The following is a 26494-nucleotide window of genomic DNA, read 5'->3' as shown; positions in this document are numbered from 1 at the left end:
CAGGACCACAACAGAGAATCTCAGATGCCAGGCGTGAACAGGGAGGAGGAGGAGGAACCTGCCCAAATCCTCTCATGCCCCCGTGAGGACCCAAGCCCTCAGCTGGGCAGGACGGATGCTCAGACATCACCTTGGAACGACAGTCTAGGTGCCGTGCAGAGCAGGAAGGCCATCCTGCCAGTGAGAACACAGAGTCTCGGAAAGCAAGGGACCTTTTGCCAGATGGCACGGCGTCTGGGCTGGTATCACAGTTAATGGGGGGGCTTTGAAGTCAGGCTCACTGGGTTTGCATCCATATTGTCACGTTCGAGCTGTGTGGCCCAGGACAGGCCACCTCACTTCTCGGTGCCTCTGGGTTCTCATGTGTAAATCAGGGCTGATCATAGTTATGACTTCATGGGGGTAAACTGAATCGTCTATGGCAAAGGCCAAAGATGTGCCTACATAGGAAGGACGTCGGAAAGCGTGAACTTCCTTTAGAAGGTTTGCTGCAGCCAAACCAGGCAGCACACTGATTGTGTCCTTGTGATGGTGCTGCCGGCTGGCAGGGTTTTCCTTGGATCCTGTCCACTTGGTCCCAGTGGCAGAGGTACTGGCACCACCTCTGTTGACATCTTCCGGGACGGTGGCTGGCCGTGTGGCGAGCCAGAGGCGGCCAGGCATTTGTCAGGGCAGCCACCGGTATGGTTTCAGAGACTCCACTGCCACCCAGGCCACCACCCATCTTGTGGGCAGGAAATCTGGTCTTTGCCTCCTGCTGGGTGAGCGCTGGTCTCTGATGCCAGGTCTCCTTCAGGGCACTCCTCCTGCATGGGATCTTCCACCTTCTACGTGTCCACATCTTGCACGTCTTTGCAGAGCTTGGGATGGCCATGCAGGCGGCCTCTGTGTTTAAAGAACTGGTCTTCTAGCCCATCCGCACACCCTGGGGTGAGTGAGGAGCAGTGACACGCCCACTGTTCCCTTTGCAGGAGGGCGTGTGGATATTCATAAAACAGGAAACTGAGTTTTATTCCACTTCTCTGGCTACTGGGGAGAAGAGTGGTTATCATCTTTTTATTTCCTTTTGTTGAGCTTTTTGGGGCCATTCCACGATCTTTTCTGAACAACTTGCAAAGCTCACTCCTCTTCCATCTCAAGCCCCCACGATGCCTCTCTGGGAGAAGATGACAGGTCCTTGGCTGGAAAAGTAAAGACTTGGAATTAGGTAGAGGTACCATCCTCTGCCCATGAATCAGGGCTTCTCAACCTCAACCCTATTGATATCGGGGGCTGGGCAGGGCTCCGTGGTGGGGCGGGCTGAATCCTGGGGGATATTTAGCAGCATCTGTGGCCTTGACCCACTAGATGCCAGCAGGACCCCCCCAAGTTGTGCTACCAAATAAGCACACATCCTCTGAGGTCTGGAGGGGTTCGTGTCCTGCCTGTAGACGCTGAGGCGGAAAGAGCCGGCTTCGGCTGCAGCATCCCTGTGTAAATCCGCTCTCACAGCGGGTGCCCGCCCTGCCTCCTGGAACCCACCTGGGTTTGGGGGGTGGTTTGCTGCACGGAGCAGGGAGGGTCAGGAAGAGGTGCAGGCGTCAGGGTGAGCCAGGGGCACGCGGCAGGGACGGGGCAGTGGTCCCCGCCCCCAAATGGCCTGCCTTTCACCATAGGGAGAAGGAGAATCTCTTGCGTTGATGGGGGACCGGGCCACGTGTACACTCGGGACTGGGGGCTGCTGGGCTCAGGGACACAGTGCCTCACCTGGGGCAGCCGCCCCCGCAGGACGGTCATTAATGCCTGGACTGAATCACAGGCGACTGGCAGGAAACCAGAGTGAGGGCTTTTCCGTCTTCAAGTGAAGCCAGCACTGTGTCCTCATCTCCAGGGGGGGCTTGAGAGGAAACGGGTCTCTCCCGACCTCCTCTGGAGTCGCCTGACTGTGCGGGCCAGCCTTGGGCACAAAGACCCCAGGATGCACTTCCCTCCGAGCCACGCTCGCTCTCGGAGCTGCTCTGCACCAAGCATGCTGCAGTTCTGAAGGTCAGAGCCATGGGCCATGGACACGCTGGACTTGGAGGCCACGCTCAGCCTTGATGGCCTCTCACAAAGTTTACTTTCATGTAAACTGAGAGATTCGATTGTCACGTTAAGTCCAACCGTGGTCGGGCTCCGTCATCCCTGCTGGTGTCGGGCTGGGTGTGTAGGAGATGCGGTCTGGCTGGTGCGGCCACACGGAGGCTCTGAGGGGTTGGGAGTTGCCAGTGGGGGAGGGGCTGGAGGCGGGCCGAGGCCCCTTGTCAGCGGCCAGGCCTCCTCTGGCTGCTTCTGGATCTTCTGCTCTGCTTCTCCGTCCCCGGACCGTGGTGCTGTCTCGGGCTCTGATGAGGGCGGCCACCTGCTTCTCCTGCGGTTCACACCCAGCAGCAAGATCGGGGGCTGAGAGGTGGGGAAGGGAAACCCAGGTTCCAGTCCATCCTGTGAGTGCAGCTCAGCCGCACAGGCGCCACAGGACCTGACACCCCCGTGAGGACCACCTTCCCTTTCTGACTGCAGGTCCTGGGGGCTTCTGGCTCCAGCATCAGGCGCTGAAGTGTCAGCCCCGCCTAGACAGAGTACCTAGCCCCACAACCGCTTAAGGACAAAGGCCTCTAGTAAATTCCTTGTTATTTATACCCCTACATCAGAGCTTGACTCCTATGGGCAAGAACACGTGTCAGCAGACGTCCTCTTTAGACCAGAAAAGTCTTTGATTCAGGCTTCTGAGCAGAATCAGACACGTCTTCCCCTGGCTGCCCCCACCGGGGGCGGCAGGGTGGGGCCATCAGCTATTTCAAGAACACCCTCTGGTTTCCGGTCCAGCTCTGGTCCTTTGTCTCAGATACTGCGGAGTCAAGGTTTGTGGGGTTTTGACATTCCCAGGTCACTTGTCCAGTGACTGTGAGTATATACGTCTATTTAGTTTTCTACTCTTTGTTGAGTTCTTATGATGTCCCAAAACCTGTGCTGGCAGCATCGTATGGTACCTCAGGATTAAGCTTCATAAAACTTGGCAAGTAGGTTCTGCCCTGTCCCCTTTGTAGAGATGGGAAAGTAGAGGCATAAGCAGGAAAACCAGCCGGCCCCATACCATCTGCTCAAAGATGGAGAGAGCTCGGACCCACCGCCTCCCTTGTGTGCACACCGGCCCGGCTTGCTTGCCTGTGTCTTTCTCTTTTTGTTCTGGCCTTCATGGTTTCTTAGTTTAGATGCCATGACCTCACTGAGAATAGAGAAAGAGAATGAAAGTAAGTGTGTCCGATTAAAAATATCAGAGCAAGAAGTATTTGCTGGTGCTCAAAAAATTCATTTCAGGTGTCAAGATAGCACGGGAGGCTCCCTGGCTTAGCTTCTTCTAGCTTGAACTTTTCCAGGGGATGTAAAGTGCAGCTATTTGCAAAAATTAGTAAAGTGGCAGATGGTCATGTTTTTTCGAGTCACTGTGCCAGTTGATTGAGATATCTAAAGACTACACAGGGAGAAGCTGAGGGTGTCACCCAAGAAATCTGACTCCCCAGGCTGGCATAGCATGAGCAGCCTGGGCTTGATTTGGGAGGAAGGAGCCAAGTGGGTCCCTCATTCCTAGTGCCAGTTGGTTAACAGAGCAGCATCTCTGTGGGTCTCCAAGGACAGGCCTGCGGGGCCCACCTCCGGGCTCAAAGGAAATCTGCTCCCCTCGCCGGGGGCAGAGGTGGGGTTGAGAGAAGTGACAGACGACATGTGGTCATCCCAACCTAGAAAGGCACCGTCTGCCAGTTCTTGGGTGAAGAGCTGCAGGGGAGCTCGCCAGAAAACCAAATGAGGTTTTCAAAGGTGTGTTTTCAAACTCAATAATGAATTCCAACTAAATTAAATGTTTACCTCTTCTGGTTAAAAACCTGATGGACACGTTACTACAGTTCGTTCGAGTTTGCCACTTCAAAACCAGAATTAATGGCTCCAAAGTGTCTCCGCTTAGAGGATTTACTTAGAGCCTTAATGGGTAAAACATCCTTTTTCTTTATCAAAAACAAACCCCAAATAACCTAGTAACTCATGTATCTGTGCCCCTACCTCCAGCTGCATTTGCTCCTTTTGCCCTGAAATATAAACAGTTCATAAGAAAATCAGTTCTTTGAGAAAGTGTCAGGAGTCATTGATGTTGTTTTTAAGTCTAACATCAAAATTGTGGGAAGGGGACTTCCCTGGTGGTCCAGGGGGCGCGGGTTCAATCCCTGGTCAGGGAACTAAGATCCCACATGCTGCGCGGCACAGCCAAAAAACAAAACCAAAACCATAATTGTGGGGATGCGGGAAGGATGAAACGTATATCTAAAACGGAGCTATGGATTTATTCTCAGAGATCAAATGGTGAAGAATGGAAAAGCTCAAACAGGGAAATTCACTTTGCGGAGGGGGTGTCCTCCAAGGGCTGGGAAGGCTGGCCGGGCTCACTCTGCCTGGCTTTATTAACTCATCCTTAATTAGTCCATAGCTTCGCTTCAATTTAGCTTGTGCCATATGGGCTAATAGAGCGCTGAACGGTACCCCCCGTGCAGGTGACAGTCTGTCACACTGAAGGCAGATGAACATAAACCCACCACAACACATCCTTAACGGCCATGGCACCACGTGCCACGCCAGAGTCATGGTTGTGTGAGCACTTCCATTAGAAACACTTATTTTCAAAGATTTTATAAATTAGTCATTTAAAAGATCACCCTGGGCTGGAATGAACCCAACCAATCAGCTCGCCGCCAGGAAGGTTTATGTTCAATGACACTCGGAAAAGACACGTGGCCATCGCCCCAAGCGCTGGCTGCTCACTCCCTTCCCTCGGACTCCCTGAATCAAACACAAGCGCAATTTTACGTTGACTGACAGATAAATGTTCCAGGTGGGGAGAGAAGGAAGCGTTCTCCAGGACTAGACTTACCTGGTCGGGCAGGTATCACTCATCATTGCTTTGAGTCCTGAGTTTGCACTGCGTGTTCATTCCAGTTGCTGGAGCGGGTCCCCTGCACCTACTGGGTGTGGACCCTGCCTTCACCCAAGGAAGCTGGACCCTGGGCCCCATTCCAGGAGGGTGGTTACAGAGCGAGAAGAAACTTACTCAAACATCTGTGAGTTTTCTCTTTGACTTGAATGCTGAGAACAAAACAGCAGTGAGGGACTTGATGGTATTTTTCCATCATTCAGGAGCCCAAACCGTGAAATTGTTGTGATTCCTTCACACGTTGCCTCTAGCTCTGGACCAGTCGCCTGGGCCTTGCTGGGTCTGCTTGAGCCTCGGTCCCAGTGGCCCTGATGTCTTGGAGTCTCACTGTCACCATAAGAGTCACACACCGCACTTGTAAGACCACGTTGAGTCAAGGCCCTTCAACAGGTCAAATCAATCCAAAGCCACTCGGTCTCCAAGCAGCATTTTTCTATGCTTTTTAGCAGGATAATTCACTTCCTTTTTCCAAAGCTAAAGTTCTTTCCTTTGGGGTTTTGATTCTGGTTTCTTTCTCCTCTGCTCAGTGTGTCACAGGTGCCCCGGGAGAACCCAGAGCCTTGAAGTCCTGCCGCTGAGTGGTTCCACACGGCCCCCTTCCAGATGCAAGAAGGAGGGAAGGGGCAGGCAGAGCAGATCTCGGGGCCGGCCTGCCCCGCTCAGGCCCAGATGGAAGGGCCTGTGGGTCTTGCTCTAATCTGTTGCCTCTGACACATAAGCAGCTGGAGTTCAAGCGATTTTGAGCTCGGATAGCCTAAATCATCACATCTCTCCATTTTTCCTTGAGAAATGGACGGAATCCATCTTTGCCTTGGCCGCGTGCTTGCCACCACACGACTGAGAGTGAGGGGCTCAGCTGGCCGAGAGTTCCCACTGGGCGCTGGGACTGTCTCTGCAAGGGGACAGGAAAGAAAAGGTTGGTTTTGTGGGGTCTGGGCATTTTCATCCAGCTCACGTGTGATCCACCCTATTATAGGAAAGGAAGGATGAGGCATGGGAGAGAGCCTGAGGTATCTCTCCTCTGAGCACTGGCCTTGCAGAAGGATGCCAAATCTTAGAGAAGGAAACCACCCACTGGAGTCAGCCATATGGCTGAACTTATCCCTTGCTAAGGGTCTGGGTGGGAGATGAGAACTCTTTGGGCTGTGGGGACACCAAAATCCTAGGTGGCTTTTGCTTCAAACACTACTGTACCTTGTGGGTGCCCTCTTGGTCCTGCCTCTCTGTCCTGCTTCCCCATCGAGGGTCCGTGCATGGGCTCTGCTGGGGAGAAGGCATTTCCTCTGGGGCAAGTCCAGTCTTGCTGTGCTTAGGGATGTACATCTACCCATTTTTAATAACATTCAAGTCATGACACAGCACTGGATGGGAAAATAGCATTTCTTTATTAAAACTGCTTTATTAATTCTGTTTTTCACCAATGTGCAGTGGTTGCTGGGTGTGTGAATGTGTGTGTGTACATGTGTGTGTATTGGTGCTGGGTGTGTGCTTGCGTGTGTGTGTGTTTCCTCTGTGGCTAAAGACAAGACAGTCTGGCAAGTTTGACAGACTTTTCTTTTGAAAGTCAGCGCTGCTGTTGGCATCCTTGGAATAAAATGGCCTGTGCTGTGCAGACAGGAGCTAAATTTCCCCACCTCTCATTGGCCATTTATGTGGCTCCACGGTTTTCAAATGGTGTGAGGCGAGAGGATGCCAAATGTCCTGCCATTTCATAACCAGCAGCAGACAGAGCTCTTTTCAAAATGCCACCACTCAGAGCATCTGCTGTTATTAAGTAAGACGCTCAAATGCTGTCGAGGACTTCAGTTTTGTTTTCCCTGTCACATACTGAGCTACAATAATACGCAGTCTGTGGGCGAAACTAACGTGTTAGGGCCACTGTGCCAATGGCTGTGTTTCTGTGTTCCCTTTTATTACAGACTGTAAAATAAACTTTGGCCTTTTTAAATAAATATTATAAAAATGCTCTGTGAATTGGGAGAGTGTCACCCATTAAGGCCATTTAACACCATCATAATGAAAAATGCAACACTATCACACATTCAGGACTGACATCCATAAAAAGCCACATCGCCAAACTGAGAGACTGCACTGCTACCTGACAGCCCTGCACTAGGAGGGGAGTGGAACAGCTCCCCCCACGCCCCGCCCCCCCCCCCCCCCAGCATGTGTGCACCCGTGTGCACACACACACACACACACACACACAACCCTCCCCTGCCCCAAGGTCTCTGGAACTCCCTGGCTGATTTGATAGCATCTCCAAAGGAATGCTTTTAGCTGCCTCACACTTCTCTCACAAGGAGAATTTGAACCATAACAAAACGCAGGCAGAGGCAGCCCCAGAGGAGCTGATTTCGTTTTGGTGAAAAAGTCACAAGAGAGAGAAGAGCAGTGGCTGGAGCCATCTGGGGAGTGTCGGCCAGGCAGAAGGTTTTCTCCCTCTGCTTCACGTAATCTCGTGGCTGCTTTTGATATTTGAAAATGATGCAAACCAGAGGGCCCGGAGCGCGGGCGAGCTGGGGGATCTGTCTTGGGCGAAGGTTGGCTTGCCTCTGTCTTCAGGGTCTGTCTTCGAAATCTGCGTCTCCACTTTTTCCAGGAGGCTTCCTGTGTTGTCTACTCCCAGGGCCTGGGTTGCCTCCGCCTGGGAGATGCTGGCTCAGATTAACCGGGTGCCAGAGTGCAACCCCCATCAGTTTAAGATGCAGATGTGGTTCAAGAAGGATCAGCCCGTCAGCATGTCAGGAGCTACTCCAGAGATGCTGAGCTGGGGGGGGGGGGGGGGGGGTGGTGTTTGTCTGGCATTGGGACTCTGTGCGGGCATAAACCAGAATACTGACCTTTATAGGAAAGGCCAGAAAGAAGTAGAATCCACACCATCAGATTTCAGACTTTACCTTCAAGGAATTTCTCCGCGCGATCAATGGGTTTTGCAGAGGCTTTATTTAAGGGTTGAATGAAAATTGCTTATTTCTTAAGAGAAACATTCTAAAAAGAGGGCAGGAGTGACAGCAGTGGATTTTTTCCTCTGCTGTGGGAGACAGACGTGAAGCATGGGTTCCGGCCACACAAATTTGTCCTTTGATGTGCCCGAACGTGACCACAGACACAGAGCAGTGGGCTGTGTGTAAGTGCTAACGTCCGAGTCCCTGGCCTCTAGGTTATAGGAACCATGGCCCTTTCTTGAAATTTCTCTGGTTTGAACACAACACCTCTCCTCTGTACTCTGTCTTCTTCCATTTGGTTTTGGTTTCTTAGCCAGCCAGACGGCCGGCCCCCAGAGCACACTCAGCTGCCTCTGGTCACCTCTTTCCCCACCACCTCCAAGTCACCCTGGGCACAGCCCCTGCCCCCTTTGGCCTCCATCCACCCAAATAATGTGGATTCAGGAAGCCAGGGGTCTCCTCTTCCTGGCTTCTCTAAGAAGCTTTAAGCCACATCACAGCACATAGAAAGGACGTCCTCGGACAGTGATGCTCCCAAGTCGTGGTTCAAAGACACCCAAGTGTGCAGCACCCACTGTCCCCAGCCCTGGAGCGCCAGCCCCCTAAGACCCCGCGTCATCTCGGAGCACTGCCCACTGACTCGTTCTTGGTCTGGCTGAGCCACAGTGGGCGCCAGCCTCCTCCAGAGTCTTCTCCTCTGGGAACCGATCTGTGCTCTGCCAGTTCTTGGTGTCGTCAGTGTCACCAAGCCGGAGGCATTCCTGCCCCCCCGGCAGCACGCCCCGCCTCCCCCTCTGTGCCAGGCGCTCTGCGGCAGCGGGCAGCAATGCCCCTCCAGGCCCTGCAGAGGCAGACGTCCCACCACCGTGCCTTCCCCTGAATGGCTGGTCCCTTCTCATGGAAGGGCCCACTGCTCCTGTGACACACATTCTGTTACAGCCACGCACAGACACGGCCGTCTCAACTCTCTCTCTCTGCTTCCTGCAGAGAAACAACCTCCATCACAGCGTGGGGGCTGAGAAGGACCTTCCAGAACACGGTGTCCTTTTAATTTGAAGTTGGAGAAACTGAGACTCAGAAAAGGGAAAAGTTCCCAAACTTGGGGAGCCGGGAGTGGCCAAGCTTAATGACCGCCTGTCTGGAGCGGGGTCTGATCCCTGGCATCAAGGCCTCTCACGGGGTGGGCGCAGCTTCCTTCTGGGGCCTCCTTGGCTGTGACACCATCCAGCTGGGCATTTCTTTCTTTCAAAGGCCCCGGTACAAGCGTCTGGTCTTCCTGCCTTCGTTCCCTCCTTGAGGCGGGCTCTGTATGTGTAACTTCCCTGCATGGACACGTGCTGTGGCTTCTGACCTACCTGCCTTTCGTCGTGTCCCTGCTGTGGCCTCGTCGCTCGGCTCACCGACGCTCACGGTCCACTCTTGTCTGCCAAACCCTCGCACGCACGTTTATGTAGGGGGGCTTCATCCTCAAAACCCCCTCTCCGGCGTCCGGAGCATTCCTTCTTCCCTTATGTGCTGATCATCCTGGAGGCGTCCCGGTGCTCCCCACCCACGCACCCCCCTTCCCCCTCTCCCCCATCACCGCCCCTGGAACCCTGGGCTGTGACTACCTATTCATTTACTGACAAGCCTCTCAGGGAACTTCACACGGTAGGGCAGGCAGCTTCCCAATCACTGGCACCCAGCAAGCTGCGGGTACTCCACAAGCATCCCCTCAGTGAGAAAGTGGTGGATGGAGACCTTCTCCAAGGAGGCTTTTCCCATTACCCCAGGCAGCCACCCTCACTTGGTCCTCCAAAAACCCGTTGGGCTTCCTTGGTCCCCTTGCGTAGCTCTTATCAACAGCATCCTTGAGCTGTAATGTTCATAGGAATGCTTATACCACTGTGATATTCACAAAAAGGAACGCAGCACCCAAGCCTTACCAGGCATCCTGCTACCCATCCTTCCATGCACTTCCCCAGGTGCCGGGCACTGACCTAGGACAGGCTTCACATCAGAGCGGACATCTGCTTCAAGAGGCAGCTTACAGCCCACGAGGGGCTGCAGCCTAGTAGGAAATGTCTATTATGGTTTGCAGGCAGGGGGATATGGGGGTGGGGGAGGGGACAACTGGGGGTTCCAAGATGTGAGTTTGAGAAAATGAAGGATGAGGGAGTAACCGCGTGAATGCACGCATGAAGGAACGAGTGAAGTGGAGGGTGAACGAGTGAAGAGCGTGGATGTGGCCAAGCTCCCGGCGCCCCCTCCCTCCCTCACCTGCTCTGAGCCTACCTCTCCACCACCTAAGGACACTCATGGAAGCGCCGGGTCACCTCGCCACCTCCTTCTCTTGCTGAGAGTTGAGAATGGTGACTCTTGTCATCCTAATTGAAGGAAAACTCTGACCAACTTTCCAAGCCAGGTTCCTTCCTATTTCTGCAGAATAGAAGTGATACTTTCATTTTAAATAATTTTAAATGGTTATTTTAATGGTCCCTGTCCCCAAGAACATAGTTTCTTTTTTTTCATCCAAAAGCCATCTCTGGATAGAGCACTGGGTGCCTTTGTCCGTCTGTCTGTCTGGTTTTCTTTCCTGATACCAGCTCTCACCTTGTCTGTCTCTCTCCGTCGGGAGATGCTCCTCCCCACACCAGGTCACCTGCAGACACAGTGTGAGATTCCCATAGCTGGCTCGGGACGCATTCCTGCCGGTGTCACACGGCCAGAGTGGGATTTGTCACAAAACCCTCAGCACAGTCAATGTGTTTTCCCTTTTTCATCTGAAATAAAAAATCTAGCTGCTTGCAATTTTGGTCTCCTGTTTGAGTTTTATGTTTGACTTTGTTATTTAAGGACCAAGAATTTATAAAAAAAAAAAAAAAAAAAAGCCCGGTTTGAGGCAGCCTGGGGTGCCTGCATGGGGTCCCCTTGTCTCAGGACCAGAGCTCAGAACTGGCCCATTTCTGTGTTGTGCCTGACGATTGCTAAACCTAGCGCTGCTTCTCTACATGTGTGCAAAAATGCCCCTCGCACTGCCACGTGGGGGTCAGCAAGGGCCCCTGCTGCGGGAGGGGGCTGCAAGTAAGGGAGATGTGAGACTATGAAAAAGGAAGAACTGTCTTCTGCTCGCCCCAGGTCTCCCTTAATTTATGGGCCCTGAGCTGGGAGCAGGAGCTCTCCCAGGCTCTGCCCCGGACGTCCCCGTTCCAAGGAAACCAGGTGGTCCTCATTCTCCACGGCCAGGGCACAGTGTCCCCCTGTGGGTAAGGCCACGATCCAGGCATCCCCCCACTTAGCTCCAGCAAAGCCTAGCCCGGGTAGACACGGCTCCCGGTGACTGGAGAAAACAGAGACGCCGTAGATGGGAGTGGCAGATCCCAGCATCTTTCACACAAAGCCCACAGAACCTGGGTGTGCAGGAGACTGCCCTCCGGTGCGAGTCTTAGGATTCTGGAAGTTTCCTGTGTTGCAGTATGTAAATGGCAGGCTCCCTGAATGGTGGCTTCCAAGCAATGAGACAAACTAGTTTTGAAAGTGGGAGGAGAGGTAAAACAAGGCAAACAGAGCTCAGGAAGGAAACCAGAAAGAGGAAAAAGGTGCATTCATTTGCATGGTTTGAAAGCCCTGAAAGAAGAGCCTCAGGGGTCAAGAAACCACTGCGATTCCCAACCACCCGATGTGCCTTGGCAGGGACCACAAGGCCGGGAAGCCCTGAGACCTTTGTTCCTCATTTATCCCCTCTAGACAAAGAGGCCTCTAGTCACCAAGACTCGCCATGCTGTCTTCACCCAGTTCAGATTCGCCCTTGCCCTTCCCACTAGGGAGCTTTGGGTTTAAGTCCCAGTCCTTCCGTTCAGCCATTCACCAAACACCGACTGAGATCTGCAATGTGTCAAGGACTGTGCTAGCTGTGGGGCACTGGGTGAGTTCCCAATCTTTCCCATGCCTCTGTTTCCTTACAAGTAAAGGATAAAACTAAAAGCATCATCGAGTACGTGAGAGGATAAAATATCATGATGGACATAGAGCACAAGGCATGGTACTTGACACAAAGGAAGGAACTGATAAAAACATTAGTGCTTATTAGAGAGGAGTCGACTTTCTGAGCTAAATTCTGAAGGTCAGGCAGACTTGGGAGCTGAGGTGGGGAGGAATGGTGCTGGAGGTGACACTTAATGGCCCTCCAGTGGTTGCCAGGGTGTCACCCATCTCCTCGACTAAAATCAAAGCTTTTGAAGACATGGAACAACTTGCGTGCCTCCTGAGGGTCCTCCCAGGACCCAGAACTCTGAGCGCCGCTATTAAATTCTTGCTCCTTGATCTGATGGACCAGTGATCAGGGAGGAACGGTGGCCCCACTTCCTCCAGTAAGAAAGATGTGATAAGATCCAATGCCCCTGAGAAGAAGGGCCCTATGAAGACATAACGCATGATGAAAATGCTCGTTGGTGCTGTTGTTATTATTATGGTTGGCGTTATTATTTTCATTATCTCCTATGCTCAACCTTATTCAACTTGTCAAATGCCTTGTTTACAAGTAGGAAAAAATGCTCCAGTTGGTGGGGTATTCACCCAAGCTGGACACACAGGGCATCTCAAATCCACCATGTTGTCTTTGGGTCCAACTGGTCAACCAGATTGCAACCAACAATGAGCAGCATTGTGTAGTCTGTTCATCTTCAGATCATTCACATCCTGTCATGGAGTCGAAAGTTAAAATAAAAGGAAAAATATACATATAAACATTTCAACAACTAGGTAACTGAAATGCATGAAAAGATGTTCTTAGAGATCACCTGCGGGTCTGTGGAATGCTTTCTTTTCTGCTCTTTTTTTCTTTTCTTGGAATGTTCTATCACAGTGGAAGAAAATAACAGGTCACCTCTATGCCTATGGCAACTGGAAACTTTCCAAGGTGAACTAAAAATAAATGATGGATGAGAACGTGTTTTTCTGATACCGGTGAGAGAACTGGATTGGGTCAGAATGGCACCATTCTCTTCGAAGGAAAGAGGCCCATGGAGTGGCCAGGGCAGCGGCAGGTGGTCAGGGAAACTGGGTTTTGGTTTTGTCTCCATCAGTCATGAGTCAGACCCTGCAGGGGCTTTACTCTCACCTGTAAATTGAAGGGGTTGGGCCACCACCTGAATGCTAAGAGCGCTCCTCTCTCTGAAGTCCCCCCTTTCCTGTAGCTAAAGAGAGCGGTGCTCTGGGCGCTCTCAGGAACCTGCCTGCCTGGGCACCGTGGTCCTCGGGGCACCTGGTGGCAGAGCCAAAGACACAACCATTAGCAACTCAGTAGCGCACGATCCCCAGGTGTGGGACCAGAACTGGAGGTGGAGGATCTGGAAGCGGTACCATACCTGCTGGGCTCCGACTGTACCGCAGCAAGGCAGTGACCCCGCCAACGGGGGGAGGGGGAGGGAATTCTCCTGGCAACTCACTTTTAACAAACTACTTCCAAAGCTGCTTTAAATCATTTACCTGCTTCAATATCCCAACTGCCCGTGTATTTTTCATCTGTTCCCATCCCTACAGGCTATCTCCCCAATTCAGTAAATCCAATTTGTCATCACTCAGATATGTTTTCAGGCTCGGAACGACCATTTTTTATACAAACCCAACGGGATTAGCTTCCATCAATTGTTTAACTGCAATCAAGATATGTTCATAAACAGTGTAAATATATGTACTCTATTCCTTTACGAGACCAGTGAATGCACCACCAGCCAAGGAAGCAGGTCGGAGGGAACCCGTCTCCAGGCTTTATGGGACTATGCATGAGTGTGGATTGCCGTGTCTCTTTAATTTTACCTTGGCTTGAGGGAGCCTTATTTTCCTAGGGATTTAGGTTAGCTCCCAGGTGGTAAAAATCAGGATCAATCTTCTTTTCGAGTTAAAAAATCACTCTCACATCCATTCTTGCCATTTTTCCTCTAGGCCCTCATTTCCCGCTACCTCGCTAAAAATAACTGCCAGTCGTTTGTGGAATTTGTTTGCTAAGTCCCTGGGTCCCAAAAGGTACGTTCTGGTGACATGCAATAAACTTGACCAGCTCACATTTCCTAAGTTATCTTGAGTCATCTTTGGATGTTTCTGGGTGGATATAAGCATTTCTGAGCCCTCTCAAGTTTACGTATTCTGTTTTTCTTGTGAAACGAAAGCAGTGCAGAATTTTCAAGGGTTAGGAGGACCTGGTGTTTTACTTCTTTTGTCTACTACTTGAGCGTTTCATGGTTATATTTAAGGAGCATCTCCCACTTCTCAAACACTGTTCTCGGCACTAAGGATCTATCAGCGGACAGGCAGCCATGGCTCCTGCCCCCACAGTGCCTGCCTTCTAGGGGGATGAGACAGACCTAACAGAGTAAACAGGAGAAGCAGGTGAAGCACATGCTTTGGTAGAAGGTGGAAAGCCTGAATGGGCACACAAATAAAAAGACGGGGTGCTGGCCTCTGGGTGGGTCCCTTGCTGGTTTCCAGATGTAGGACTGGGAATCGCCGGGCTGACATTTAGCTTTGGCAAAGAGCACCAACACCCGGGCGGGTACCCCGTCTGCTCTCTTCCAGTCCTAACCTGTCTGCCTCCTGCATCTTTTCAGCTGTGCTCTGCACATCACTTTCCTCTCCCCTTCCTAGAGCCCCCACTGCCCTGGCTTTGCCCTGGTGCTTCCTCTGTTGTTCTCTGGTCTCTGGACACCGACTGAGGTCCCTTCCGTGATTGTTCTTTGCTCCTTGGCCTCTTGGATTTTAGCCTCTGTTTTGTCCAACAAGCAGAAAGAATTCAGGCATGTCTTGAATAAGCCCAACAGCGAAGTACTGCTGTACTTCTGTTACGAGAAAAGTCTATTTTCACTGAAGCAGGGGAGTGGACATTGGAATAAAACATTGGGAAAAATCAGAAATAATTGGTTTTAGACGTTTTTATGTAAGTCCGAAATTTGAACAGTTTCTGTTAAAATACATTCCATAGACTGTGTGTTAAGAATCTCCATCTTGGGCGATGTAGTCATGCCTTAGCGTATAGATTTTCATAGACCAATTGTGGAAATGACAGACACACTTGCTGTTTTCCAAAGAGACATGCATTTTCCTCAGGAGCCAATCAGCATTTTGCAATTTATTATTTAACATGTGTTGCTAGATTTTTGTAGACCCTTTAAAGCCAGATTGGAAAGCGTATTTTGATGGGGAATCCATTCCATCTGACCTGTCTTTCTGGGCCACTGTCTGGGGTGCATCTCAGTTTTCTCTGCGTTCCTCCAGCCTCGCTGCTGCCTCCCCACAATCCGTCACTGGCCCACTCCCCTCCCCGTCTTTATGCCCCATGAATCTCGGGCAGCCTGCCATCCCATTACAGCCTCCTTCCGCACGCCCCCCCTCCCCCTGACCTCTCAGGCAGTTCCTGGCACCCCTCCAGGACCCCCTACCTTTGGCTGTTAGAGTTTCGGAGCACAGCAGCTGTGACCGGCTTCTCTGCTGGGCCCTGACACTGGGCTGAATGGAAACCTCGGATGCTCCAGCTTGCGCAGCCCTGGGGACCCCCGTGCGCGTTGCAGGCTGTGTGAGCTCTCGGGCCAGAGCCAGGGCTCCAACGCCCAGCTGCCCTCAACCTGGTGGGAAGTTGTCCTTAAAGGGGACACGGGAAGCCTGCCTCAGTGTCCGCTCACCAAAGTCACTACCGCCCTCAAAGACCAAGGTCTAAGCAACTGAAGCTGAAGGTTAAGTGCATTTCAGGTTGCTTTTTTCCCTCTGAGTAACTTTTCCAAGTTGTAACCTTCAAGGTGCCGTGGACTCACCGTTCTGGGATGCACACTGACCACTTCTGGTCCAATGGTCCTTGCGCCTGGAGGAGTTTATGAGTGGAGGAGGAGGGGAAGTGACCATTGCTCCCTTGCTCTGGTTCTATTTTAAAATAAAAGAGCCTAAATCAAATGACTGGCTGCCCTTCATAATAATACAAGTGATCACGGTCGTGCTGTGAGAAAAATAGGTGAGCTCAAAACATCTTCATACGGAAACTGGCGGGAACGGCCCCACGCCCCAAACTGCTGGGCTCTGGGGGCATCGATGGATTACGGACCCACTGCCTCAGCAGCCCAGGCACGAAGTCCTCTGGGCCCTCTCCCTCCCGCAGAGCAAAGTGTTGTTAGGGGGATTCAAACTTTTCTTTCTGCTTTCCACTCTGTAAGTCTTCTTCTTTCATTTAAAAAAAAAAACAATAAAGCAAAGGGGGAGTGAGGGCTGAGCAACGCGATCCTTCCGAGGTAGGAAGCAAGGACACAGGGGCTCTTTGTTTCCATCCCTGAAGCCCTCGGACTGATGTCAATGCCAGAAGGCCACACTGACAGCCACGCAGTCATTCTTCTGCCTCATTTGCATTTCAGCCCGTCTGCGTTCTGACCTGTGTAGAGGAATGCATCTCATGTAGAAAATGCGCGAGCGGAAAAATAGACAAATACTAGATGCCGTCAGAGAACAGATGCCGTCCGCGGCATCCGATGCTCATGATTTCCACGTTCGGATGACTTCTGAGCCCCTGCTCATTGTCTCTGCGGTTTGAGTTGCTGCCAGTGTTGTGTTTCGTTCTCCTCCCCATTTAGTAGGTCAACGTACACATTGAAAAAAAATACTGACTTTCATCTCGTGCAGAGACGCTTCGACCTGGATATCAAGTCCTGCTGTAGATGTTGGAGGGCTGCCCGGCACCATCTCGGTGGTTTCTGAGTCCGGTATCTGGTTAAGACCATTGCCAGATCATTCTTCTTAAAGCTGGAAGTAGCCTCCATGAGAGAATCTCTAAAGAGATGTTACAAATAAAGACACTAACTTTTCCAGTACCTTCCAGCTAGCTAATTGCCAGGTGGGGAAGTACCAACCGTTCTGATTTCTTAGCTACTCACTCCTGAACTTCAGTTTATGATTTTAAGAACAAATGCTTGACTAGAGATATTTTACAGAAAAGTCTGCAAGATTTTTTCTTATTCTGACGTATTTATGGTAAAAGTATCTTGTTACTTTAAATATTATTTTAGCTAGGTTTTATATGATTTTATTTTGTGACATCCTAGTTGTTTTTGTGTTGTGTCCCTCCTTAAGAATATAACATATAATTTTGCATTAAACACACGGAAGGCCGACCACCTTTTGTAGAATTCCAAGTTATGTAAAATCTCAGAAATGAATGAGCATTTTAGCACCCTGGTACCTGATCCCAGATATACTCACAGTTGGAGATACAAGTTAAAACCAATTTCTTGAAAGAGTTTTCTAAAAGCCTATTAGAGATCTTGGTTTCCGCGCACAGAACTGCTACCCACCAGGAAATGGTGACATGCTCCAGGCTGCCGGGTGAGCCCAGCCTGGGCTGTCATCTCCTGGGAAGGTGGCTCACGTCCCCAGAACTGATGGCAACACTTCAAGAGGGGACGTGATGAACGCCCAGCTTGGCCACAGTGGGAGACAGAGAAAAAAAACATCACCCTATACAACTTATTTAAGTGTGACCTAGCAGATGCCCGGAGCACCTGAGCTGGTAAAAACACTCAGTTGAATTAAAACCTGAACAATGAAATGGCTGGATGGGAGAACGTGACAGTTCGGGCCAGGCAGGGAGCACAGAGAGCTCTCCTCTGAGTCTCTTTTTCCAGGAATCCTCCTCCTTCACTTCATCCCCCGGGGGAAGGGTTGGGTCTTGAACTCTTTGTGAAATCTTCAAACACATCATAAGAATTAATCACCATTAGTTCTCTATTTTAACAGCTGCCCGCTACCTCCGAAGCCCCGCTGCAGCTGCGACTCCCTCCCTCTGCTGACATCATAATCCCATTACAGCTGGAAACTTGCACACATAAAATGCAGATTGAAGCTGATTCTGAAACAACTTACACTTGTTAATTGCCCCAATCTATATCACGAGCATAAAATCACAGCTTTCACTTGGCAACGGACTCTTCCTGGCCAGAGGCAGGGGCCCTTTCCCTCTTTCTCTGGGTGAAGAGTGCACCCCAGTGCACAGCCCTATCTGGCTGCTTTCAATTCACGGACACACTTGTGGACCGAACTTGTCCAGAAGTGGCATCTGTCCATCTGCTCTTTGCTCATCTCTCCGCCCAGATGGATTTGGCTGGCGGCAGAGAAAACGTCTTGAAACCAGGTGAGCCCCGGGCAGCAGGGCCCCCGCTGCAGCCACAGCTCAGGAGCCTCTCTCTCCTGTTTCCATGAGGAAATCCCAGGCTCCTTTGCTTGGCTTGCTGAGTCAAGTGGGAGAACTTGATTTCCTAGTTCAGTTGGTGCCCTTTTTCAGCAGGACACTTACTTGATGGGCTCCACGCTAGCCTTTGTACCTTCGCCTCGTTTTCACGTACGTGTGTGAATGGCCCGCAGCTTGACACATGAATTTCTTCAGCCGGTGGTGGCGCGGCTACGAAATCTGCTGAGAAATGAGTATTTAAAGAATTTGCGTGTGTGAATGCGTGCCCGCCTGCGGTGTGTGTGACATACAAATATGTGTTTTATCCCCGTTGTGAGATATTGTGGTGGGGTGGGGTCACTGTGATTAAATTAACTATAGATAATTATTTTGTCTTCTAGCAAATTGCATTGTAACAGGATGAAAGGAACACGGGAGGAGGAGTTCACAATCTACCACGTTAAAAAAGTAAGTTAATTGCAACGCATGAGGCTATCCGGGACACTCGGTAAAAGTTTCAGCATGAAACAGACTCACTGACATTCTAAATCACAAAGAAGAGCCCTTGGTATATTTTGACGTGGTCCTGAGTCAGTTGGCTTTTAGGCTAAAAGGTTCTGTTTTTCCCCATGTCTCTAATCGGGTGACTTTCGTAGCCCCATCTGCTGTTCATCAGTGGAACTGTTAAAGATTATGAAAAGCCTGACATTTTCTTCTTTTAGTCAGCAGCGTTTTGGATTTATTCCGCAGAAATTCAGACCTAGAGAAATCTTTGACTCTGTGTTGTGAGGACTAATCAAAAATATGCAAATATGAGGGCAAATAGAACGAGAGCACAGCTTTTAAGAAGGAGAAACTTCGAAGTCACCCAAGCCTGCCACATACTTGGCATCACTCAACAAGAATTAGAGCCCTTCTCAGTTTCAGGCTGCAGGTCCAGGGGCAGACAGTTCTTTTTCTCAGAGGCTCTGATGTCTGAATGAATTCCCGGACCCACGCAGACATCCTGATTCTCGGTTACTCTTAGAGGTCATCCAGATAGAAAACAATGCTTGCCTCCCCCATGCAAAGCTAGGCTGTGGCAGGCTTGCCTCGTTGGCCCTCCCAGAGGGAATCAGGCTCTCAGTTGAGTATTTGGACCCTCACCCGGGGTGGGGAGTTCCCAAAGTGAACCCCAGAATGCCTCGGAGCCCCATCCTTTGGCACCCTTCATCACCACCTGCCGTTGTCATGCAGGAGTTCTTCCAAGACCGTGATGAATTGCCAGGCCCGTCATGCCTCTGATCAAAGAATGCAGTGCCCCAATTTGGCCAACGACTGAGTCAAGATTATTCAGCCTGAATTGCCAAGTGTCTCTTCCTCTGGCAATATTTAAATAGACTGGGGTTTAGATTGACATCCTTTGGACAGCCTTCCTCCTGGCCCTCATGTTCCCGACCCGTCTCGTTCTGTTCTCACCACCGAGTTGCACTTTACCAAGCAGATGCCTTTCCTTGGACATCATAGAACTTGGTCATTTTGTGTTCATACTGCAGAACTGTGACCCTGCTTTTTAAAATCAACTGGAGCGTAATATCAGTTCCTGAGCTGGAAGACAGTTGATCTCTGCTTCAGTATAGGAGTAAACATTGGGTCTCCCTCATGAAGAGAAAACCCAGAACTCGATTTGCTCTTTCTTTGCCCAATATACACCATTATTGTAAGGACAAATGCCAGCTCAGAAAAAACCTTAGCTGAACCTCTGCCTGCCCTGAATCTCGTGTCTTAGGAAGGATTCTTAAAGACATACTCTTTATGCTTGAAGTGGGGGTCTGTTTAGGAGAGGGAGTCCAAGACTAGGAATGTTCATTGCTGAAACACAGCTATGGGAGGAATTATTTCATCATATCTGTGTCAACTGCTAAAGAAAGATACACTTAACCTTCACACACAGTTGCAAATGTATGTTTATTAAGGCTTCCTAGATATGCCTTAAATGAACAAAGTATATAACTCCCAATCCTTACTGCACTGTTTGGACAGTTATGAAACCTAGTAATGAATTTGTTTTCTTAACTAAATGTCATCTTGTACATCCAGACCTACCTTCCATTTGAACTTCAGGTTTGTTTCTGACTTTGGGGCCAAGGAGAGCTTCTCCCTCATCTTATGTAGGGTGGGGTGGACTGGGAGAGTGCGGGTGTAGATGTTGATGGTGGGTCTGGCTGGGCACCCCCTTTGGCTGGAGCCAAGAGCAACTCTGGACAAAGACCCGAGGCAGCTGGGTTGTATCTTTATCCTGTGTCTCTGCAGCTTTCTTGAGATGGCAGAAAAACTTTTGGGTAATTGGATCCTTAGAATTCATGTGCCTGGACCATTTGCAGTGGTTTGTATTTTCCTCGTGTCCATCAGATTTCCCAGGTCTCTTTCAGTCCTGTGTTCCTAACCCTGCAGCATGTTCTTTCATCCGGTCGGTAAACAAGCAGTCCCTCCGGCTCCTGCACAAATGCCAGTGCATGGATTGGCCATTAAGAGAGCCTGTTATGGGAGCTGTCACCGGTCCTTCCGGGAAGGAAACACATCCCCGGGATGTTGTCCCCTGCTCCCCTACCCCAGGGTTGGGACTCTCCTGTCCCTTAGAAGCAGGTCTTTTGATTTTAGTGGCATGTGCTATAGCTTCATCCACTGTGTTCAGTGATTTGTCTTTCAGTCTCCATTAATGCCTCTGATTTCATTTCACACTTAAGCAAACCCGAGTCCTTGGTGGGTCCACAAAAAGAAGGGGGTGCACTTGGGGACTGTCACACTTTGGTAACTGGAGCGGCCCTGAAGGAGAGGCCAGGCCGGTGATGGACAGGTCCTGTCTGCCTGGAGCTGCTGTCCTAGTGGGTCTGCGAGCAGGGGACCCACGGCCTCTTGGGCCTGTCACGGGGGAAGACGGACGACTCAGCAGTCTCTGTGACATGTGGACTGTCTTGCCCTGCAGTGACCCTGGTTGACCACAAACTTGACACCTAAAGTTTCCAGAAAAAAGTTATCTGGCCCTGTATTTTCCAACCTGTATTTTCCAAGAAGAAGAATGAAATCAGATAGAAGGGAAGCTAGATCAATCTCACAGCTGGCTTTGAGGATTAGAAAGGAAGGAATGATAGAAAGAAAGAGGGAAAGAAAGAAGAAGAGAAAGAAAGTAGGAAGGAAGGAAGGGAGGGAGAGAGGAGGAAAAAAGTGGGAAAGAGCAAAATGAAAGGAACTAAAGAACTCACTAGAGCTAAATTAATGATTTTATGTATAATATGGTACAACATATATGAATATTGTATATATTATATATAATAAATGTGCACACCATTTTTAGTAATAGTCACTATTTTTATATTTGTGCCTTAATTAAATTTGCAGTGAAGTTAATGGGAATAAGCTGGGGTGAACTTGTCATGATCTCCGTTGTCTAAATTACACAGCCCCCATGTGTGAGGGTATCTAAGTACACTTGATGCAAAGGGGGCACTACAAGTATTTCTCAAATGGCAATACTCAAGGGTTTCTGTATGGGGGGACCCAGGTCGTCAGTACCAAACGCCTGCTATCAGCTCTCTTCCAGGTGAAGCCCTCCAGTACCTGGACGACCTCCAGCATCCTTTGAGATGCTACTTAGCACGCCCTTTGGCCTCTGATAACCTCTTGATTTTGTCTCTTTTGAGCATCCTCTGGTTGAGGAATTGCCTTGGGTAGGTCACTGGAACTCTCTGGACTTCATTTTCTTTTTAATCTGTAAATGATATCATAAAAAATGCTCAATAAATAGAATCTATTTGGCCGGCCATTATCATGTATTGAGGATCTACTCTTAAATATTACCCTGGTTTGTTCACAGATGGTTTTCACTTAGCTTTGATTGGTTTTATTTTTGTATAGGATGGAATTAAGAAGCCTTAAAATAATATGGTATTCCTAATAATTTCCAAACAAGCTAAAGTTCAGTGAAATTCTAGAAAAGTCCCAGATTATTAAAATAGTTTTAATGATTTATTTTATGTGATTGATTCAAGAGCATATAAATAAATGCATGAATTCATTTTGTCATAATTTTTCATGAAACAGTGAATGCAGTTAAAAGTATCACTGGTCAAAAAGTTAGTTCACATTTTGAGGTTTCCCCAACAAAGCAGAATGAATCACCAGCAAGGACAAAAATCTCCAACATAGCAAGAGAAAAAAAATCTGTTTTACAGTAAGAGAAATCTGTGGTATTAGCTATAACTCATGTTTTTAGGTAAATTTATTGCCGATCCTCAGAAACATCTTGATAATGAAACAGCCAGCAGACAGTATCAGAAATGAGGACTGAGTTTCTACTCGCTGATTTAGGAACCACTGAAACCTGAATGGGTAAGGGCTGTAAAGACCAGTCCCAGGGACTTCCCTGGTGGTCCAGGTTAAGACTTCGTGCTTCCACTGCAGGGGGCTCGGGTTCGATCCCTGGTAGAGGAACTAAGATCATGCCTGCTGTGTGGTGTGGCCAAAATATGAAATAAACATGATGTAAAAAAAAAAAAGAGAGAGAAAGACCGACTCTAATCCCATGATACCTCAAACACTTGGCTTTTTGCAATTTTCTTTTTCTTGTTTATTGAGATGTAACTGACATATACATTATGTAAGGTGTACAATGTGTTGATTTGATACATTTGTATATTTCAGTCAGTATGATTAGCAGCTTACCATTAGCAACACTTTTATCCCCTCACATAATTGTGTGTGTGTGTGTGTGTGTGTGTGTGTGTGTGTGTATGTTGAGACAATTTAAGATCTATCTTCCCAACTTTGAGGTATAGATTACAGTGCTGTCGACTGTAATCACTGTGCCCTGCTTTAGATCTTTGGGACTTATTCATCTTCTAACTCTGCAGTTTTATCTTGGCAGGGACTTTTTAGTACTCTATGCAGAATAATGCATTTCTATTTTATGTTAGAAAAGCACAAAGGAAACAATACCTCTCAAGGTTTGGACTGGATCTGAGGTGACGCTGAGTCTCCCCCCACACAGAGGAGACTTCATCCCTGGCATCCTTCAATCCCCCAGCATTTGTTCTCCACACGTCACGGGCTGGCACAAGGCCAGGAGCTGGGAATCCCAAAGTGAGCAAAGAAACACCTAACCTGCCCTCATGGAGCTTCGAGTTGAAATTTGCTTCACCTGAATGTTAAAGAAGTATGAAAATCAGCATATTTTATACCACTCCCCCCTTGCTGCTTCTAAAAATATCATACAGCAATGATTGATGATGAAGTTGTGTAAAGTCCAGAAATCACATCCCATCATCATAGATTCAATCTCCCCAACAAGGCTGTTATAGCTTCTCTTTAAGGGGTTCCAATAGGTATCGAAAGCTGGTGTAAAGATCAGTGGATGGGAAGGAACATATCAATGAATAAAATCCAATGCAAATTCCGAGGGACCAGACTGTACATGCCTTATTACCAAATAGGTCTTTCTTACAGAGTTTGTTTAGAAGTTGGCCAAAGGTCTGAGCTTGCATTCTTCATACTCCAGTTTATTTCTGGAACAAATGAAAATATAGATGCTATCAGGGCTCAACAGATGTTATCGGCATGCCAAGTTTCATCTTTTGTTCTTGAGGTTAATTTAAAAAAAGAACCTGCTGCGGCTCTCTCAGGCAGACAGACTTGAGGTCATGAGTATTAGCTGGTTTTCAGTCGCTGTGTCGAGTGTATGGTCACCCGTGTATGTCCATCAGACACTTGTCACCTAAGGACCCAGACTCCCAAGGGCACCCAGGAGTTCCCCCAGAATAGGCGTGAAACCTGGTCTTGGCCACCCTCTTTCTAAGGGGGTACACTCAAGACATTTTGGATTTTGTCATATTTTACATGCCGTGTCACTCTTTTCTTGTTTACCGAGTTGAAAGGGACCATCATTTGGGACTCAGAAACTCGGAGATCTGAGTGGAAGTCTTTGAGTAAACAACGCTGACAGCCAGCATGCTAATGTCTTCAGAAATCTATTTCCCATTTATTATTGGCGACTTAAAATAGTAGCACCATGCAAAGTTGCTGCTGTCTTCTGGACGCTGCACATCAGAGGATAATCAGGTGACAATCGACTGAGTGTCTTATTCAGCAGCGACTTTTAATATTTACGTGTTGATCAAATACACTTTTTTGAGGGGTATCTTCTTTTGCCTTTTCCCAAACTGAGGTGTTTAAGAATTTCTGCCATCAATTCGTTTCAGAGGACAAGTAACTGCAGTTTTTTCCCGACGGTCCTCATCACCGCAAGTGAAATATTTCCCGAGCAGACACACCATATGCCTACGTCCATATCCGTATATCTCTCTGTATATAGACATATGGATGGGTACACACATACGTGCACACACACATGTAAATAAGTATTATATACAGATGACACTTGCAGAGCCCATCGAAAGGGATTGACTCTCTTTTTAATATTTTCGAAGACTGCTTTATGGTCCTGTTGACCTGCTATTAGTGAAAGCTTAGCTTTCAGCAAAGGTAATTAAATTATAAAATCACTGCTGCTATCATCAAACTACTCATAAAATAAGAAATGAAAAAAAAAAAACCCGAAATAAAAATCTTGCAGGCTTCTCTTCTTGTAATATTGCTTCCTGATGTTAATTACATTTAAATGGGCGAGTACTATTTTGGTATCATTCATACGCCTCCAAAAGAACTTTCCAGTTTATCATACCTGTCAACCTCGGTGCATCACAGGCTAATACTTTATTAAGAAAAAAATCATAAGGGAGCCGCTGATCCCATTTAAGTACATTGGGCAGAATGTAAGACTAATTAAAAAGCATATTTTTACATTATTAATTTCTGAGTTTCACACTTAATGAATGTGAAATGACAGGGCTACTATTTTTACATTCAGGCACTCTGGGCTTTCCAGTCGGGGGAATTAAATTCTGGGGATTTTTGCAAAGATGTTGCTTGAGAGATATGTTTTCAAGGAAAGCTAAGCTTTTTAGCTCTGCCTTTTCCTGGGAAATTATACTAAAGCACATAACAGCCACTTAAAAAGAGTAGTTAAATAGATGTTATTTTTTTTCCATCCTACTGCTATAAAAGTATTTTAGATGAGGTATAAAATATGGTTTTTAAATGATATTATGATTTGCAAACACTAAAAAATAATTGCAATGCAGTTGAGAGAGAGAAAACATCTAATCTTTATTGTGTAAGACAATGTGATAAAATATTTTACAGCCAAAAGCTCATTTTGCATCTGGAAAATTGTGTAAACTGATGGGGAAAATCTCATTAAAACGAAAGGTTATTTTTTTAATATTCTCAGAACAAAGCAACGCATTACCACTGCATTTTTCTTTTTTCCTATTTATTAAATCAGACAGTCATGCAAGTGTCTGACGTTCAATATAAATAAAGGCATAAAATGACAAGACCATCCATGCCGATGGACAAAGATGAATTATGTCAGGACGCAAAAGATCCACGTGAGGAACGATTGTGGGTGTTCTAGGAGCTCGTTAGCTGTAGGGAGACGTTGCGTATTAGGTGTTATGTTACTTAAAACTCTGCTGGCTGAAGCTGGCTTCCCTTTCTAAGCATCTGTACACACAGCCCATTTTTATAGGGCTGTGGGAGGAGGAGGAGAGAAAAAATCCTTTCTCTTTTTCCTTTCTTTTTCAAATGTGCTTACAATTACCTCTCTGTATTTTTATTGTCTTTTTACAAACCACAAAACTCACACTGGAGGCAAAGCTTAACTGCTGAGGCTTTCCTCATGTAAATATTAGGAAATTACATTTGTACAAACTGCGGGGCTTTGTCAATGGGGGCTGGAGAACCTCCAACACAAATTAATCAGGATAAAGTTGCTCTGTGTTGAACATGACCAGAGTTTATTTTCTTAAAGTATTAATTTGTCAACAGCGTTCCTGCTTCGGCTTGGCTCGTTTGGAGGGCAGAGAAGGAAGGCACATTTGCAGGCTTCACGGCTTTTTCACCTTGTGGTCTGAGGAACCGACTGCCGTCAATCCAAACAAGAGCGGGCTTAATTTTTCAGTATTAATTTTCATATAAATGTCTGATATCACAGGACGGAGATGTGAATGGACGTGTAGGTGCTTCAAAAAGGCATGTTTGCGGGGGAAAAAATGAAACCGGTTTCGTCTGAGGCTGCATAACTGACATTATGGTGTGTGTTTGAAAGGATTTCCGAAAGAAATGCTCTCAGTCTTCGTCTCTAATTTTCTGTTCCTTGTAAAATGCACTCTGTGGGCCCCAGGATCACTGCAGCTCCAGGGCTACACTCACTGCCTCTCCTGCCTTCTCCGTTCCGAAGACATGGTGGTATTTTTAATTATATCTCGATTTTCTTAAAAT

At 48.3% G+C, this 26494-nt stretch overlaps 1 long non-coding RNA gene across 2 annotated transcripts; it reads left to right on the top strand.

Moving 5' to 3' along the window:
* The first annotated feature begins 18204 nt into the window (after positions 1-18204).
* On the top strand, positions 18205-23536 carry LOC130854589 (uncharacterized). Of its 2 annotated transcripts, none has more exons than XR_009054051.1 (3): positions 18205-18289; positions 18520-18586; positions 23071-23536. It is a non-coding gene; the product is annotated as an uncharacterized LOC130854589 (long non-coding RNA). The 2 variants fall into 2 exon arrangements; XR_009054052.1 differs by having other exon boundaries at positions 18205-18372.
* The last annotated feature ends 2958 nt before the right edge of the window (positions 23537-26494 follow it).

The sequence above is a fragment of the Hippopotamus amphibius genome, chromosome 5, assembly GCF_030028045.1.
Source record: "Hippopotamus amphibius kiboko isolate mHipAmp2 chromosome 5, mHipAmp2.hap2, whole genome shotgun sequence".
In the NCBI taxonomy this organism is placed as follows: Eukaryota; Metazoa; Chordata; class Mammalia; order Artiodactyla; family Hippopotamidae; genus Hippopotamus; species Hippopotamus amphibius.
Note: the sequence above shows the minus strand (reverse complement) of the source record. Positions and strands in the feature narration are given on the sequence as shown.